Source organism: Coregonus clupeaformis, chromosome 16 (assembly GCF_020615455.1).
Source record: "Coregonus clupeaformis isolate EN_2021a chromosome 16, ASM2061545v1, whole genome shotgun sequence".
NCBI classification, from domain to species: domain Eukaryota; kingdom Metazoa; phylum Chordata; class Actinopteri; order Salmoniformes; family Salmonidae; genus Coregonus; species Coregonus clupeaformis.
In genome coordinates this window covers 58,418,182-58,437,371 of record NC_059207.1, presented here as the reverse complement: position 1 = coordinate 58,437,371, position 19,190 = coordinate 58,418,182, and the positions used below count along the sequence as shown (strand labels likewise).

At 44.5% G+C, this 19,190-nt stretch overlaps 1 pseudogene; it reads left to right on the top strand.

The window, feature by feature from the left end:
* The first annotated feature begins 13,391 nt into the window (after positions 1–13,391).
* Positions 13,392–19,190, top strand: LOC121584300 (annotated as a pseudogene).

Genomic DNA, 19,190 nt, shown 5'->3' with positions numbered 1-19,190 from the left:
TATTATTACATTTTACATTTTAGTCATTTAGCAGACGCTCTTATCCAGAGCGACTTACAGTTAGTGAGTGCATACATTTTAATACTGGCCCCCCGTGGGAAACAATCCCACAACCCTGGCGTTGCAAGCGTCATGCTCTACCAACTGAGCTACAGGGGACTATGTATAGTCACTTTACCCCTACCGACATGTACAAATTACCTCGACTAACCTATGCCCCCCGCACATTGACTCGGTATGGTACCGGTACCCCCTGTATATAGCCTTGTTATTGTTATTTTATTTTTTTCTTATTTTTTCACTTACCTTTTTAGTAAATATTTTCTTTAAACTGCGTTGTTGGTTAAGGGCTTGTAAGTAAGCATTTCACGGTAAGGTCTACACCTGTTGTATTCGGTGCATGTGAAAAAATAAAATGTATTTGATTTTGATGAATAAACAAGTTATAGGTGTGTCGAGGATTGATCCCTCACTGGTCAATCAGAACATGCTCTATGGCTAAATATGTGGTTGCTTCAAGTTATGTATTGCATTTTGATCAACTCCAATTAGAATGTTAGTCCGTTATAGCCTAGTTTGTTAAACAGAAACAAAATAACAAAATGTAGACCTATCCCATATTTGCTAAGAATGTTGAACATGTTTGCAGTCCACATTGTAATAAGTAATTGCATGGCTTCAATGTGGAAATATATTGTTAAACATATGATTCACAATGATATAGGCCTACTGTAAAATGCATTGTCTGAGCCATGGACATGCCAAACATTGTCAATAAACAAAATTAAAGACATCAATCGACAGTGAATAATTTGAATTAAACAAAGCAACTTGCTTTAAATAAGCTATGTCTAAATACAGTTACGGGCACTATAATTGCTCCCCGTGGGCATATAATATTAGTGCCTTCAGAAAGTATTCACAACCCTTTTCTTTTTCCACATTTTGTTGTGTTACAAAGTGGAATTCAAATGGATTAAATTGTTATTTTTTGTCAATGATCTATACAAAATACTCTGTCAAAGTGGAAGAAAAACTTGAACATTAAAAAAATTAATATCTTGATTAGATAAGTATTCAAGCCCCTGAGTCAATACATGTTAGAATAACCTTTGGCAGTGATTACAGCTGTGAGTCTTTCTGGGTAAGTCTCGTAAGAGCTTTGCACACTTGGATTGTACAATATTTGCACATTAATCTTTTTTTAAAATCTTCAAGCTTTGTCAAGTTGGTTGTTGATCTTTGTTAGACAGCCATTTTAAAATCTTGCCGCTTGTATCTTTGGCATGTGGGAACAGCAGACTGGGAAAGGGAGAGCTGGTCTGCGCATGCTCTGAGGACGCGGCTAGGGATGCCGTCTGGGCCGGCAGCCTTGCGGGGGTTAACATGCTTAAATGTCTTAATCACGTCGGCCACGGAGAAGGAGAGGCCACAGTCCTTGGTAGTGGGCCTCGTCAGTGGCACTGTGTTATCCTCAAAGCGGGCGAAGAAGGTGTTTAGCTTGTCTGGAAGCGTCAGTGTCGGCGACGTGGCTGGTTTTCCTTTTGTAGTCCGTGATTGTCTGTAAACCCTGCCACCTACGTCTCGTGTTTGAGCCGTTGAATTCGACTCCACTTTGTCTCTATACTGATGTTTTGCCAGTTTGATTGCCTTGCAGAGTGAGTAGCTACACTGTTTGTATTCTGCCATATTCCCAGTCACCTTGCCATGGTTGAATGCGGTGGTTCGCACTTTCAGATTGGCGCGAATGCTGCCATCTATCCACGGTTTCTGGTTAGGGTAGGTTTTAATAGTCACCGTGGGTGCAACATCACCTATACACTTCCTGATAAACTTAGTCACCGTTTCAGTGTATTCGTCTAAATTATTTTCGGAAGCTACCCTGAACATATCCCAGTCTGCGTGATCAAAACAATCTTGAAGCGTGGATTCCGATTGGTCAGACCAGCGTTGAATAGTCCTTAGCACGGGTATTTCCTTTTGAGTTTCTGCCTATAGGAAGGGAGGAGCAAAATGGAGTCGTGGTCAGATTTTCCGAAAGGAGGGTGGGGGAGGGCCTTATAACCATCCCGGAAGTTCGAATAGCAATGGTCGACGGACTTTGGCAGCGCGAGTACAACAGTCAATATGTTGATAGAACTTCGGCAGCCTAGTCCTCAAATTTGCTTTGTTAAAATCCCTGGCTACAATATATGCAGCCTCAGGATATGTGGTTTCCAGTTTGCATAAAGTCCAGTGAAGTTCTTTAAGGGCCGTCGTGGTATCGGCTTGAGGGGGGATATACACGGCCGTGACTATAACCGAAGAAAATTATCTTGGGAGATAATACGGTCGGCATTTGAAACATGTAGTAATCATGGTCGAATTACTGACCGGTGGGCCCCCATTTCATTTTGTTAGTCACTCTCACTCAGATATCATATTAAAAACTGCAAACATTTCTCTCCACCCTATGGCAAAATGTGTAGAATTGCAGCAAACTTGCTTTAAAACGGCAACATTTTCTCTACGCCCAATGGCAAAATGTGTAGAATTGCAGGAAATTCAAACTTTTTTGAATTTCTGAGACATGTCACTTAGGGCAACCAAAAGCCTAGGGCCGGCTCTGACGGCATGTGAGGGGGTATGTGGGTATGCAGACCTGTGAGCCACTGCGGCCCCTCATGATGAGTTCAGATTTTTTGTGGATCCCACCCCATCAAAGTTGCCCATCCCTGCCTGAGTCCCCCTCCCCCCCCTGAATTGAACCACTTCTGTCACAGGTCTTGGCAAGGTTATTCAGCAAGGAAGCATAACTCTAGATAGTGTATCTTCGATAATATTTTGGCATTAGCGGGTCCACTCCTTAGCAAGCTAAACTAACTACAAGAACGAGGAGACGGTAGCTCAAGTTGAACCAGCGAACCAGATTTTAATGCCCTCGAATGACCGGCTAACAGCAGGTTAGGATGGCTGCCCAAAACAATAAAAGCATCTGGCTAATCTTAACTTGGTGGAACTCAGGAGAAGTTATTGTGGTCCATCCAGTCTCGGTCTGACTCGCTCTCGCTCTGACACCCCTCAACCCCCAATACTAGTACCCTATCAGCTATCTGAACTAGGAGCAACTCCTCCCCCCATACTTTCCCCATGAGCCCGCTACATGACAGAGCAAGAGGGTCGCTACAATATGTAAGTCTGTTTGTCCTCACCTTTCCACGTAAGATAAGATGTATTTTATTGTCCATTAACTTGCAGAGAACCGACATTTGTCTTTATGCAACCCAACCCTCCCCGAGACACACACACACACACCGAGCTGGAGCAATTGTAGGGGGTTAAGTGCCTCGCTCAAGGGTACAACGGCAGGCAATGGTATCCAGCAGCCCTCCAGTTGCCGGCTCACTCCGCACCAGAATATTTCATCTGAGCTGAGATTCGAACCTTCTCCAAACACTAGGCTATCTGCTGCCCCGTGCCCCTGTCCCTGATCCATTGACGGAAACAAGCAACTTAAACGTGCTGCATGGTCTATACAACGTCTGCATTGGCCGTGCAGGATTTACGCTGATATGGCCTCTGCAGAAGTCAGGGCATTCATACATCTTGCACTTCGCCGAGCAGCGCTGAGCTGTTGTGAAGGAAGTTGTCTAGGAAGTGAGTTTGTGTTTATACAGGATCTCCTGCCTACCGTCAACCAATCATGTCAGTGCGGAGCTATACGGAGCTCTCTGCATTGTTACAAAATTTGAGAGGTGCACAGCGATGCGGTACAGAGTTCAATTTGACCTCTGCGTGCCTCCAGAGGCTCCGCAATTGCGTCACACCATCCATATGGCGCCTCCGACCACAGAAAAAGCATAGGAATTGGTGGAGGATCGGGAAAGTGCTGGCACAACTCACTAGCTCACAACACACAAGTGACACAGAATGATAAGTACAGTGTTGAGAACAACAAGCAAGCAACTAAAAATAGCATATTGGGGTGTGTGTATCTCTGTGAAGAAAGAGACCCACCCTTTTTGTTCATAAGCTGTAGGCCTATGCCTAAATGTCCTACTATTTTGTTTTTGCACACCCTTTTGAACATTAAATGAACACTCAAAATTCAAAATAAAATGCTGGGTGTTCTTTGCCATCATCTTACTCTACATTGAAAAAATATGATGTGTTTATGAGTTGAGGCCCCTACCATCTCTGCTTAGCTTGTGCGCAATACTAAAATGTCAAAAATTATATTTGATTCATGGAACATTTAATATCCAATGCTTATTTGTATGACTTATTCAAAACTGTCCATGAATGGCTGCAAAATACATAGCCTGATATACAGTGGGGAAAAAAAGTATTTAGTCAAATAAAATAAAATAAAATCAAATTTTATTGGCCACATGCGCCGAATACAACAGGTGCAGACATTACAGTGAAATGCTTACTTACAGCCCTTAACCAACAGTGCATTTATTTAAAAATAAAAAACAACAACAAAAAAAGTGTTGAGAAAAAAAGAGCAGAAGTAAAATAAAATAACAGTAGGGAGGCTATATATACAGGGGGGTACCGGTGCAGAGTCAATGTGCGGGGGCAGAGGCTAGTTGAGGTAGTTGAAGTAATATGTACATGTGGGCAGAGTTAAAGTGACTATGCATAAATAATTAACAGAGTAGCAGCAGCGTAAAAGAATGGGGTGGGGGGGCAGTGCAAATAGTCCGGGTAGCCATGATTAGCTGTTCAGGAGTCTTATGGCTTGGGGGTAGAAGCTGTTGAGAAGTCTTTTGGACCTAGACTTGGCACTCCGGTACCGCTTGCCGTGCGGTAGCAGAGAGAACAGTCTATGACTAGGGTGGCTGGAGTCTTTGACAATTTTGAGGGCTTTCCTCTGACACCGCCTGGTAGTAGAGGTCCTGGATGGCAGGAAGCTTGGCCCCAGTGATGTACTGGGCCGTACGCACTACCCTCTGTAGTGCCTTGCGGTCGGAGGCCAAGCAGTTGCCATACCAGGCGGTGATGTAACCAGTCAGGATGCTCTCGATGGTGCAGCTGTAGAATTTTTTGAGGATCTGAGGACCCATGCCAAATCTTTTCAGTCTCCTGAGGGGGAATAGGCTTTGTCGTGCCCTCTTCACGACTGTCTTGGTGTGTTTGGACCATGATAGTTCGTTGGTGATGTGGACACCAAGGAACTTGAAGCTCTCAACCTGTTCCACTACAGCCCCGTCGATGAGAATGGGGGCGTGCTCAGTCCTCTTTTTTTCCCTGTCAGCCACCAATTGTGCAAGTTCTCCCACTTAAAAAGATGAGAGAGGCCTGTAATTTTCATCATAGGTACACGTCAACTATGACAGACAAAATGAGAAAAAAAAATCCAGAAAATCACATTGTAGGATTTTTTATAAATTTATTTGCAAATTATGGTGGAAAAAAAGTATTTGGTCAATAACAAAAGTTTCTCAATACTTTGTTATATACCCTTTGTTGGCAATGACACAGGTCAAACGTTTTCTGTAAGTCTTCACAAGGTTTTCACACACTGTTGCTGGTATTTTGGCCCATTCCTCCATGCAGATCTCCTCTAGAGCAGTGATGTTTTGGGGCTGTCACTGGGCAACACAGACTTTCAACTCCCTCCAAAGATTTTCTATGGGGTTGAGATCTGGAGACTGGCTAGGCCACTCCAGGACCTTGAAATGCTTCTTACGAAGCCACTCCTTCGTTGCCCGGGCGGTGTGTTTGGGATCATTGTCATGCTGAAAGACCCAGCCACGTTTCATCTTCAATGCCCTTGCTGATGGAAGGCGGTTTTCACTCAAAATCTCACGATACATGGCCCCATTCATTCTTTCCTTTACACGGATCAGTCGTCCTGGTCCCTTTGCAGAAAAACAGCCCCAAAGCATGATGTTTCCACCCCCATGCTTCACAGTAGGTATGGTGTTCTTTGGATGCAACTCAGCATTCTTTGTCCTCCAAACACAACGAGTTGAGTTTTTACCAAAAAGTTCTATTTTGGTTTCATCTGACCATATGACATTCTCCCAATCCTCTTCTGGATCATCCAAATGCACTCTAGCAAACTTCAGACGGGCCTGGACATGTACTGGCTTAAGCAGGGGGACACGTCTGGCACTGCAGGATTTGAGGCCCTGGCGGCGTAGTGTGTTACTGATGGTAGGCTTTGTTACTTTGGTCCCAGCTCTCTGCAGGTCATTCACTAGGTCCCCCCGTGTGGTTCTGGGATTTTTGACCCCATAGGGTGAGATCTTGCGTGGAGCTCCAGATTTCCTAATAATTGCTCCCAGAGTTGATTTCTTCAAACCAAGCTGCTTACCTATTGCAGATTCACTCTTCCCAGCCTGGTGCATGTCTACAATTTTGTTTCTGGTGTCCTTTGACAGCTCTTTGGTCTTGGCCATAGTGGAGTTTGGAGTGTGACTGTTTGAGGTTGTGGACAGGTATCTTTTATACTGATAACAAGTTCAAACAGGTGCCATTAATACAGGTAACGAGTGGAGGACAGAGGAGCCTCTTAAAGAAGAAGTTACAGGTCTGTGAGAGCCAGAAATCTTGCTTGTTTGTAGGTGACCAAATACTTATTTTCCACCATAATTTGCAAATAAATTCATTAAAAATCCTACAATGTGATTTTCTGGATTTTTTTTCCTCAATTTGTCTGTCATAGTTGACGTGTACCTATGATGAAAATTACAGGCCTCTCTCATCTTTTTAAGTGGGAGAACTTGCACAATTGGTGGCTGACTAAATACTTTTTTCCCCCACTGTAATTCATTTTCAAAGATTTAAGTAGGCAGATAAAAAATTTTTGATTAGACTGACAAAATTGGGAAGAAGTGGAATAATAAGTGTGGCGAATAACAGTAGTGTTCTTGCTGACAAGCATATTAACTAACCTATATTTTAGGCCATTGTTAAGAATGATAATTGTTCCACTGATAAGACTAAATAAAGTTAATAGATAATAAAATCTCCTGAAGACAAGATTACATTAATCTGCCCCTACACCCTAACCAAAATATTTTTTGGATTGATTGTCCCCACTCTAGAATCAAACGTACACTTTTCGGTTCAAAATCTGTTTTGACAAAATTATTTTCATAGTTACAAATAATGTTCCCCCAAAAATGTTGGGGCACTGAGCAAATTTTAGGTCTTGTAAGCGGAAACTTAAACATTGTGAGAATTTTGTTCAACTTCCGGCGTGTGTTTACAGTTAACACTGAGGCTGTACCCTTACCGTTTTAGACAGTAGCCAATAGGCTATTGTGGCTATTTGAGCATAATGTAGCAAAGCTAGTTAGCTAACGTTAGCTAGCAAAGACAAAGTTTAGCTTAGTTGTATAATGTTAATGTTCTTGCTAACTTTATCTAGACAGTTTCTTTTTTCTCTTAGTAATATATTGCGATGTCACATATTATGCTAAAGGTTAACTTAACTTAGTTGCTTATCTTGGAGCAAACATATGTGTCCTTGGTTATCTTGCTTGTGTTCAACTGTGAATGAAGTCGTCCACAAAGCTTTTGGTTTTGAAAGGGTATAAAAAAGACACCATCCTCTAACCTCTCCAACAAAACCAATGGAGCAAATCCCATAACATTTCCACATGGAAATAGCTTTTGATTTATATGATAGCCTACGGTAGCCTGTATGTGGTGTTCAATGCAGGCCTACATTGGATGAGACTTTAAAACACTTTTTTACATTATGAAGGGCTTGACATTAATTAATGATTTTTTGACTTGGTCTGTAACACCAAGGTGACTGTAAATTGCATTGTATTGTGTTGTATGATGCAAGAAACCACTTTACAAAATACAATGTATTATTATTCCCATACAGAGAATTAGACAATGTAAGTTACCCCTCTGCCTATTGGCTTATTTGCATATTCAAGGAATTCTCAAAACACAACACTGCCCTTTAATTAAGACATAAGCTTTTTACCTGACTGGCAATTTGTTTTTTTGTCGGGTTTTTGTATTTTACCCCCCTTTTTCGATCTTGTCTCATCGCTGCAACTCCCCAACGGGAGAGGTGAAGGTGGAGTCATGCGTCCTCCGAAACATGACCCGCCTACCAGCCGCACCAATGTGTGGCACCCGGCCCACCACAGGGAGTCGCTAGGGCGCGATGAGCCATGTAAAGCTCCCCCAGGCAAACCCTCCCCTAACCCGGACGACGCTGGGCCAATTGTGTGCCGTCTTATTGGACTCCAGGCCACGGCCGGTTGTGGCACAGCCAGGGAATGAACCCGGGTCTGTAGTAACGCCTCTAGCACTGTGATGCAGTTCCATAGACCGCTGCGCCACTCGGGAGGCCCCCCTGACTGGCTTTTCAAAGACAGCTTGAAATGTAGCGTACACGTTTTGTGCTCTTGTAGGAAGCAGTAACTCCCCATTGCTGACCTATTCTTATCTAACTGGTCTAATAACTCGTCTAACTAGCAAAGAATATCAACAAATGTGCATACCCGCGGCTCTGCACTCTGATCTGATGTGCATACCCGCGGCTCTGCGCTCTGATCTGAACTGATCTGAAAAGCACATTCACTCGTGGGTGATTGAAAGACCGCTCGTGGGCTACCCCCACCAATATAATTCTACTCTGTTGCGCTCTGGCTCTGCCTACAACAAAATCACAGACTCAATCTTGCAAAGTTAGATTTGTTTTGTTTTGTTGCATTGAAAAGGTTATAATGTTGATTCGATCACAGAAAAAACGTTGACCTATATAGTGTAAACTAATGGGGCGAACTCAGTGAAGTTCAATCTCTTGCTTCACTTATACTCAGTGGCCAGTTAATTAGGTACACCCATCTAGTACTGAGTCGGACCCCCCCTTTGCCTCCAGAACAGACTAATAGGAGTGAAACCCGGTGTGGTTGTCTGCTGCAATAGTCCCAGTCAGTATTCACTTAATAATAAGGAATTCTCCTCGACCACGCCCACAAATTGGGAAAGACAAACATTCTTTCCTATTGACCCCCATTGTAAAAGAGGCAACTTCATCATACATTTTTTTTAAATGTTAGGACTAGCCTACTTCTTAATAATGTGTGGCTGGATGTTGAACAGCATGCTAACCAAAAACCATCTCTGGTTTATGTTTCCTAATCTGGAATTAGGGATCTTGCCAGATATTATTTTAAACGTCCTAATTTTGGCTATTGACCTTTCCATGTGCAACCTATGCTTCGCTATTTTCTTTGTCATCTCGACATCTCGTTCTCGCATTTGTAGGTTGGACAATCTAAGGCCAATTTCCTCCACATCTTTCTCAGTAAGAAACCCCTTGTCTGCCATGAGTCCATTATCGCTCTTGAGGTAGCCACATTGCAGCAGTCTATGCAGTAACTCTGTGATGTTACACTGTTTAAATATTTATCTGTCAGAAATGGTCCTGTAGAGGGTGGATGCAAGTATAACTGGGCCACGTGGATCACATATTAGAGAATTCAGTGTGTTGGTAGACTTGTAGTTGGAATATGTTTGGCTTTGCAGTAGCAGTGAGCTTGGTTTCTCCATCTTTAACTCTGTGCAATCTAGTTTTGCAAAGATCGGAGTAAAATCTCTCCTGTAGTTATCTGGCATGTTTTCTGTGACGTTGTCCCTGTGAGGCAATACAGACAACTGACCTAGCCTGTCATACATAAAGTCCACCCAGGAATTGAATAAAGTGATAACACTTTAAGTCCATATGAAATCTAAAAGCCAGAACTCATCTTTCAGGTTAAAATGTTGTCTTGAGTTTCATCAGCACAAGCAGAAACTGCTGACGCAATGGCATCTGTTGAATCTCCCTATCTACTCTCTTGTATGTACAGGGGCTGTTTTATGATTTGGTACTCTAAAAAAATTGCACAAGTTATTAAACTGATCATAAGTAAACCCAGTGCAGTATTGGAAGTAGTTGGGGACACTGCTATTATTTAGTGACCAGTAACAGGTTAGGGATTTTAGTTTCCTGAAGAGCATTTTCTTTTTCCTTTTGAGCGAATTGAATCTTTAAGCTCTCCCCTTCCTCCTGTTCTTCCAACTGGGAATGTTCCTCTATACACCCTGGAAACAAAAAATACATAGATTTAAACAAATTGTTGGTGCTTTGTAATAACTGTTCTTTCCACTGTTCTTTTGCAGCTCCCACTATTGGAGAACACAGGGCCACCATCATCCTCCTCCCACCCTACTGATGCGTTCCCAACATTTTCTCTGCTGCCACAACCAAGCTGTTTCTCTACAGTTTGGAATGAAAATGAGATACAGTATATTACAGTGATATGATGTGATCTCCTAGTCTGAAGCAGAGGCACTGGAAAAAGAGACAAGACAGCAGAGCAACAAGAACTCCTGGCATCGCGTCCGCTCCCAATGCCTTACTTCATCCTCTTTTAAGAGGGTCTGTTCCAGGGTAGCAGACTTTGACAGTCTTGCCACCAGCATGCAGAGGAAAAAGAAACAGTGCAGACCAAGGCGATGAAGAGAGGCCTGGAGCTTGAGTCGGGCACAAAGTGTTCCCATGTGATTTTGTTGTCAACCTCATTTAGGCACATCTTCTGACAGGAAAGTCCAGAGCAAGGAGAACCCAAGCCACAGGCGTCTGGAAATAAAGTGCCCAGACCAAGACAGCTTTACCGAAGCTCTCAAACCTAATCATGAGTACCACTACCAAATGATGGAAAAAATGATAATCACAGGGATGCCGTGGTGTGATTTATTTGTCATGTGTAGAAATTACTTTCACCTAGAGCGTGTCCACTTTAATGCAGAAAATAATGTTCCCCCAAAAATGTTGGGGCACTGAGCAAATTTTAGGTCTTGTAAGCGGAAACTTAAACATTGTGAGAATTTTGTTCAACTTCCGGCGTGTGTTTACAGTTAACACTGAGGCTGTACCCTTACAGTTTTAGACAGTAGCCAATAGGCTATTGTGGCTATTTGAGCATAATGTAGCAAAGCTAGTTAGCTAACTTTAGCTAGCAAAGACAAACTTTAGCTTAGTTGTATAATGTTAACGTTGTTGCTAACTTTATCTAGACAGTTTCTTTTTTCTCTTAGTATTATATTGCGATGTCACATATTATGCTAAAGGTTAACTTAACTTAGTTGCTTATCTTGGAGCAAACATATGTGTCCTTGGTTATCTTGCTTGTGTTCAACTGTGAATGAAGTCGTCCACAAAGCTTTTGGTTTTGAAAGGGTATAAAAAAGACACCACCCTCTAACCTCTCCAGATAACGACTGTCAGTATTACATGTGCCCCAAGCACAACGTTTTTACAATTTTCTGTTAACTTGTAGCAGAGAAAGGAAAAGGACCTCTGCCTGTAGCCCATAGACGGCATGAGTTTTTTTTGCGAAAAGTGTCAGAGGTTCGAGTGGTTGGTTACAGTTGCTAAGCTCTGATTGGACAATCTCTGTTTGGGGGTGGGGTTTAGGGTCAATTGTGGATCTACCCATCATGCTACATGGGCTCCAGATTGCCCAGTTAAAGGGCCAGACATGCAGACACTGTCAAAAGTTGAACCATTTTGCAAAGTGGTGCCGCTCCTCACCCGCTGATGCATCAGCGCAACCATGTGCCTACGACAGCCACAACACACAGGTGGTGATCCATACAGTGGAGCCCCACTCAGTGAACTTTACTATGGGCCCTCTCTACCTGGAAGAGAGCTACGTGCCCGCTCTCCTTGACACCGGTGCCAAGGTGTCTTTGCTAAATGCAGCATCATACAACCAGTTCTTCCAGCACTTCCCTCTGCAGCCTCCGTCCACCACGCTCTGTGGCTACGGCCAGAAGAAGATAGATGTCGTCGGCCTCCTTCACCTCCCAGTACAATATGGTTCCAAGGCCTTGAACTCCTTCCAATTTCACGTCACACGCCAGGGCGCAAACATCATGGGTCTGGACTTTTTTGTCAGTCTTGGATTCTCTCTACAGGACAACAGTGGGGCCAATATACTTAATGTGTCCTCTGCATGGCACCAACAGTATCCAGATCTGTTCAGTGGATTGGGATGCCTGACTGCATTCACACGCAAACCACTCTTGGACCCCAAGGTTCCTCCTGTAATTCATCCACTGTGTCAGATCCACCTGGCCCTCCGCAAAGACGTTGAGGAAGTTCTCCAACGCCTCGTGACAAACGATCTAATCGAACCCATCGATGCCTCTCCCTGGGTGTCAAATGTGGTGATCATTCAGCAGAAATCAAGGGGCATCAGAACCTGCGTTGACCCTGCGAGCAGCCAACAAAGCAGTGGTGCCTGACAAATATCCACTACCCACAACGTAGGAGCTTACAACATACTTCCATGGCTCCCGCGTCGTCTCCAAGCTCGACCTTCGACAAGGCTACATGCAGGTTCCTCTTCATCGGGAGAGCAGGAACTTAATGGCCTTCATCACCCACACTGGACGGTATCGCTACAAGCACATGGCTTTTAGCCTGAGCTCAGCACCAAGTTGCTTTCAGAAGATCATGACCACCGTCCTCGCTGGCTGCCCTGGTGTTGTGGTCTACCTGGATGACATTGTGGTGCATGGGCCAGACGCTCCCACTCAAGATGAGCACCTATTGCAGATGTTCATCAACCTCAACCGCCATCACTGAACACTGACAAGTGTGAGTTCTCAGAATCAGCCATAGACATTGTTGGGTTCCGGGTGTCATCCACTAGTATGTCTCTCCGCTGCAGTCGAATGTGGATGCCATCCTCGAAGTGCCCATCCCCACATCAGCTTCACAGTTGGCTTCATTCCTAGGCATGACCGCCTACTACATACGGTTTCTAACGGAATATTCCATAATGTCAACACTGTGACAGCTTCTTAAGCAGGACGCTCCTTGGGACTGGACTGTCAGGCAGCAATTGAGGAGCTAAACTTCCACTTGAACTGCCCCCCCGCTGGTGACCTGCGACGCCTCAGCAGTGGCTATGGGGGCCGTCCAGTCTCGGCTGCATGATGGCGTGGAAAAGCCCATAGCTTTCGCATCTCGCGCCCTCAGTCCGACAGTGCAAAAGTACTCCGTAGGGGAGCGCAGTTCACTCCAGGAAAATACAATGTTGTAGCAGACTTCCTACCCCCCATCACCACACAGAGCCACCACACAAGGTAATCTCGGCATCGTCAAACTGAAACGGCAGTGTCGTGACATGGTGTGGTGGCCTGGCATAGATCGTGACCTTGAAGAGCTCGTCAGGTCCTGCACACCATGCCTCGTCAGTGGGAAGACTGGCTCACCTGCCCGTCCCCCTCTACAGCCCCTGGACTGGCCATCTGGGCCTTGGGAGCACCTACAGCCTGACGTATGTGGGGAGCTACACAACATCCCACACCATCAAAGGTTCCTCGTTGTGCTGTATGACCTTCACTCTAAATGGCCCAAAGTCACCCAAATGGGCACAGTCACAGTGGAGCTTGTGCTGCCCTTCACCAGACTCCGCCCACCAAGGGCGCTGCCACCTTCAGTGCGGAAGCATCAGCGTGACATGAAGCAGAGGTTTGACAAGAAGCGCAGGGCTCAGCCGCCAATCATCAAGGTGTCTGACTGGGTCAGAGCCTGTCAACCTCACCGGGCCAACAAACTGGGCACGTTCTGGTCCTCTCCAAGTCAGGTCAGTCGTCAACTGGGCCCAGCAACATTTCAACTGGCAGATGGATCTCGTTGGCATGCCAGCTGTCTACGCAGGGTTTCTGCTCCCGTGAACACACCCAACGTGGCCACTGCTCCAGTGGTCAGGCAGGACATTCCTGTTGCCATGCCACCTCTGGCTGTCCCTGAGCCCTAAAAATTATTTTACTTTAGACAACGTATGTTCAACCCCACAGCCTAAAATTAATAAAATATTTCAGTGAGGGCTGTTTTATTCCTCTAATGTGCACCTGTAAACCTGCACCAAGAGAGACTATTTTCTAATGTGTTGAATTTAGCATGCCAATCCTTTCTATCAGCAACTTTTAGTTTGCCAATGCAAAAGATGATTATTGTACTATTATTATTATTATTATTCACTCACAGGGAATACAAGGAGCGGTGTCTGCAGGTGACTCTGATGCAATCCGCCACTCAAGGCAGTGAGGACTGTCTTTTCCTCCACATCTTTGTCCCTCAAGGCCAAGGTAAGCTACACCTCTACAGTAGCCTAATAGCCAGGCCGAATTGTTCAGGGACAGGATTACTTTACCCTCATAATAATGAATAGCATAACCTATAGCCTAAGCACAAGTAGCATTTCAAGTGGTATTTTAATTTGTTTGTCATTACCCTCTTATCTGCACAGTGTCCACGGGCCTGCCTGTAATGGCGGTGCCTTCCTCCTCTGGGCCTCCAATGATGTCAGCTTCTTGGGCAACTCCCTGTACGATGGGAAGGAGATAGCAGACAGGGACAAGGTCATTGTTGTCACCGTGAACTACCGGGTCCGCGCTCTGGGATTTATCAGCACCGGGGACTCCAGTGCTCCAGGTGAGAAAGCAAAGCAGCAGTTGGCGAAAGGAGACAAGTCAGAGCCTAGATTCATAAAGCCCTGACTGATCTAGGAGTACTGATCTAGGATAAGGTCCCTCCCTGTTCATTTAATGTTTTTTAAATTATGATCTAAAAGGCAAAACTGACCTCGATCAGCATTCCTATTTTCTGTAGCTTTATCAATGCAGCAAGTACATGTGCTCCTAAGTAGAAAATATTTGGAGGACAAAGAAATTTAGGAACACAATGAAAGTATTTGAGGAATAGTGTTTTTATGATAAGAAATGACTAGAAGTTGATGAATGAAAGGTTTTTGGAGTGTTTCATGCTCAATCAATTACAATGTACCCTAAATATTTGAGTCACTTAGGTGAAACTAAAATGTTCAGCTGCCCCTTTAAGGGGCGGGCCGTTTAAAGGACAAAGCCACACTTTAGTAGACTTTCGGGTAAATTCGACCAACGTCTATGCCTGTGTGCTTCTACTCCATGGTGTGATTGTGATAACGTACAGAAACTCAAGTCCTTTTGTTCACCTGACCTAGAATACCTTACAATCAAATGCCGGCCGTATTACCTCCCAAGAGAATTCTCTTCGGTTATAATCACAGCCGTGTATATTCCCCCTCAAGGCGGCCCTCAAGGAACTACACTGGACACTGGAAACCACATATCCTGAGGCCACATTTATTGTAGCTGGGGATTTTAACAAAGGAAATTTGAGGAAAAAGCTACTGAAGTTCTATCAACACATTGACTGTAGTACTCGCGCTGGAAAAACACTCGACCACTGCTACTCCCCCTTCCGGGATGCCTACAAGGCCCTCCCCGCCCTCCCTTCGGCAAATCAGATCACGACTCCATTTTGCTCCTCCCTTCCTATAGGCAGAAATTCAAACAGGAATTACCCGTGCTAAGGTCTATTCAACGCTGGTCTGACCAATCGGAATCCATGCTTCAAGATTGTTTTGATCATGCAGACTGGGATATGTTCCGGGTAGCCTCTGAGAATAACATTGACTTATACACGGACATGGTGACTGAGTTCATCAGGAAGTATATAGCGGATGTTGTTCCCACTGTGACTATTAAAACCTACCCAAAACAGAAACCGTGGATAGATGGCAGCATTCGCGCCAATCTGAAAGCGTGACCCACCGCATTTAACCATGGAAAGGTGACTGAGAATATGGTCGAATACAAACAGTGTAGTTATTCCCTCCATAAGGCAATCAAACAGGCAAAACGTCAGTACAGAGACAAAGTGGAGTCGCAATTCAACGGCTCAGACACGAGACGTAAACTACCAGTCAAAAGTTTGGACACACCTACTCATTCAAGGGATTTTCTTTATTTTTACTATTTTTTACATTGTAGAATAATAGTAAAGACATCAAAACTATGAAATAACACATATGAAATCATGTAGTAACCAAAAAAGTGTTAGACAAATCAAAATCTATTTTATATTTGAGATTCTTCAAATAGCCACCCTTTGACTTGATGACAGCTTTGCACACTCTTGGCATTCTCTCTACCAGCTTCATGAGGTAGTCACCTGGAATGTATTTCAATTAACAGGTGTGCCTTCTTAAAAGTTAATTTGTGGAATTTATTTCCTTCTTAATGCGTTTGAGCCTATCAGCTGTGTTGTGACAAGGTATACAGAAGATATCACTATTTGGTAAAAGACCAAGTCCATATTATGGCAAGAACAGATCAAATAATCAAAGAGAAACGACAGTCCATCATTACTTTAAGACATGAAGGTCAGTCAATACGGAAAATGTCATGAACTTTGAACGTTTCTTCACGTGCAGTCGCTAAAACCATCAAGCGCTATGATGAAACTAGCTCTCATGAGGACCACTACAGGAATGGAAGACCCAGAGTTACCTCTGCTGCAGAGGATAAGTTCATTAGAGTTACCAGTTTCAGAAATTGCAGCCCAAATCAATGCTTCACAGAGTTCAAGTCACAGACACATCTCAACATCAACTGTTCAGAGGGGACTGTGTGAATCAGGCCTTCATGGTCGAATTGCTGCAAAGAAACCACTACTAAAGGACACCAATAATAAGAAGTGACCTGCTTGGGCCAAGAAACACCAGTGATGGACATTAGACCGGTGGAAATTTGTTATTTTGAGATTTTGGGTTCCAACCGCCGTGTCTTTGTGAGACGCGGTGTGGGTGAACGGATGATCTCCGCATGTGTAGTTCCCACCATAAAGCATGGAGGAGGATGTGGTATGGTGTGGGGGTGCTTTGCTGGTGACACTGTCTGTGATTTATTTAGAATTCAAGGCACACTTAACCAGCATGGCTACCACAGCATTCTACAGCAATACAACATCCCATCTCTTTTGGGATTAATGGGACTATCATTTGTTTTTCAACAGGACAATGACCCAACACACCTCCAAGCTGTGTAAGGGCTATTTTACCAAGAAGGAGAGTGATGTAGTGCTGCATCAGATGACCTGGCCTCCACAATCCCCCGACCTCAACCCAATTGAGATGGTTTGGGATGAGTCAGACGGCAGAATGAAGTCAAATCAGCCAACAAGTGCTCAGCATATGTGGGAAGTCCTTCAAGACTGTTGGAAAAGCATTCCAGGTGAAGCTGGTTGAGAGAATGTCAAGAGTGTGCAAAGCTGTCATCAAGGCAAAGGGTGGCTATTTGAAGAATCTCAAATATAAAATACATTTTTATTTGTTTAACACTTTTTTGGTTACTACATGATTCCATATGTGTTATTTCATAGTTTTGATGTCTTCACTATTATTCTACAATGTAAAAAATAGTACAAATAAATAAAAACCCTTGAATGAGTAGGTGTGTCCAAACTTTTCACTGCTTACAAAGGGAAAACCAGCCACGGACACCGACGTCTTGCTCCCGGACAAGCTGAACACCTTCTTCACCAGCATTGAGGATAACACAGTGCCACCGACGCTGCCCACTCTCGTTCTCCGTGTCTGACGTGAGTAAGACATTAAAGTGTGTTAACCCTCGCAAGGCTGCCGGCCCAGACGGTATCCCTAGCTGCGTCCTCAGAGCATGCACAGACCAGCTGGCTGGAGTGTTTACGGATATATTCAATCTCTCCCTATCCCAGTCTGCTGTACCCACTTGCTTCAAAATGTCCACCATTGTTCCTGTACCCAAGAAAGCAAAGGTAACAGAACTAAATGACTATCGCCCCGTAGCACTCACTTCTGTCATCATGAAGTGCTTTGAGAGGCTAGTTAAGGATCATATCACCTCTACCTTACCTGACACCCTAGACCCACTTCAATTTGCATACCACCCGAATAGATCCACAGACGATGCAATCGCCATCGCACTGCACACTGCCCTATCCCAACTGGACAAGAGGAATACCTATGTAAGAATGCTGTTCATTGACTATAGCTCAGCCTTCAAGACCATAGTACCCTCCAAGCTCATCATTAAGCTCGGGGCTTTGGGTCTGAACCCCGCCCTGTGGAACTGGGTCCTGGACTTCTTGACGGGCCGCCCCCAGGTGATGAAGGTAGGAAACAACACCTCCACTACACTGATCCTCAACACAGGGGCCCCACAAGGGTGTGTGCTCAGCCCCCTCCTGTACTCCCTGTTCACCCATGACTGCGTGGCCACACACGCCTCCAACTCAATCATCAAGTTTGCAGATGAAACAACAGTAGTAGGCCTGATTACCAACAATGACGAGACAGGAAGGGAGGTGAGGGCCCTGGCGTAGTGGTGCCAGGAAAATAGGAGCTGATCGTGGACAGCAGAGGGAGCACGCCTCTATCCACAAATTGATGGGACCGCAGTGGAGAAGGTAGAAAGCTTCAAGTTCCTTGGCGTACACATCACTGACAATCTGAAATGGTCCACCCACACAGACAGTGTGGTGAAGAAGACGCAACAACGCCTCTTCAACCTCAGGAGGCTGAAGAAATTTGGCTTGGCACCTAAAACCCTCACAAACTTTTACAGATGCACAATTGAGAACATCCTGTCGGGCTGTATCACTGCCTGGTACGGCTACTGCACCGCCCGCAACCGCAGGGCTCTCCAGAGGGTTTTGTAGTTCTATGTGTTATTAGCTGCCAGCTATGACATAAAATGGCAGAAATACTTTGAAAATAGCTACAACAGCATTTTTTTGCTATAAATCACAACTTGCACATGTGCTCATACTTGACTTTTTCAGTTTGCGCATTTATTTTTAGGCACGTAAAATGGTTGCACTGTAGAGCCCTGTACAGGCCCTGATCTATTGAAATTCAAACAAGTCCACTAACAGTGGTAAATATGGAAGAAAAACCCAAAAATTAAACCAAAATCAGATTTTCATTTTGGGGGCCTCACAGTGGACCTAGTGACAGATGTTTGCTTCCCATGGCAGGGAACTATGGACTCTGGGACCAGCATGCTGTCATTACTTGGGTGCACAGAATATCCAGGCCTTTGGCAGAGCCAAGGACGACATTACCATATTTGGCCAATCTGCAGGCGCAGCCAGTGTGAATTAACAGGTACATAACTGTTCACATACTGCAAAGAGCCATAGTTAGTTTATTAATGCTTCTGTTGTCATTTGGAATGACTACAACCTTGTTTTGTCTCTTTTCTACCACTACCAGATGCTCTCTCCCTATTACAAGGGCTTCTTCTGCCGCTCTCTACCCCAGTGTGGCACTGCCCTAAGCCCCTGGGCTTCAGAAAATTGA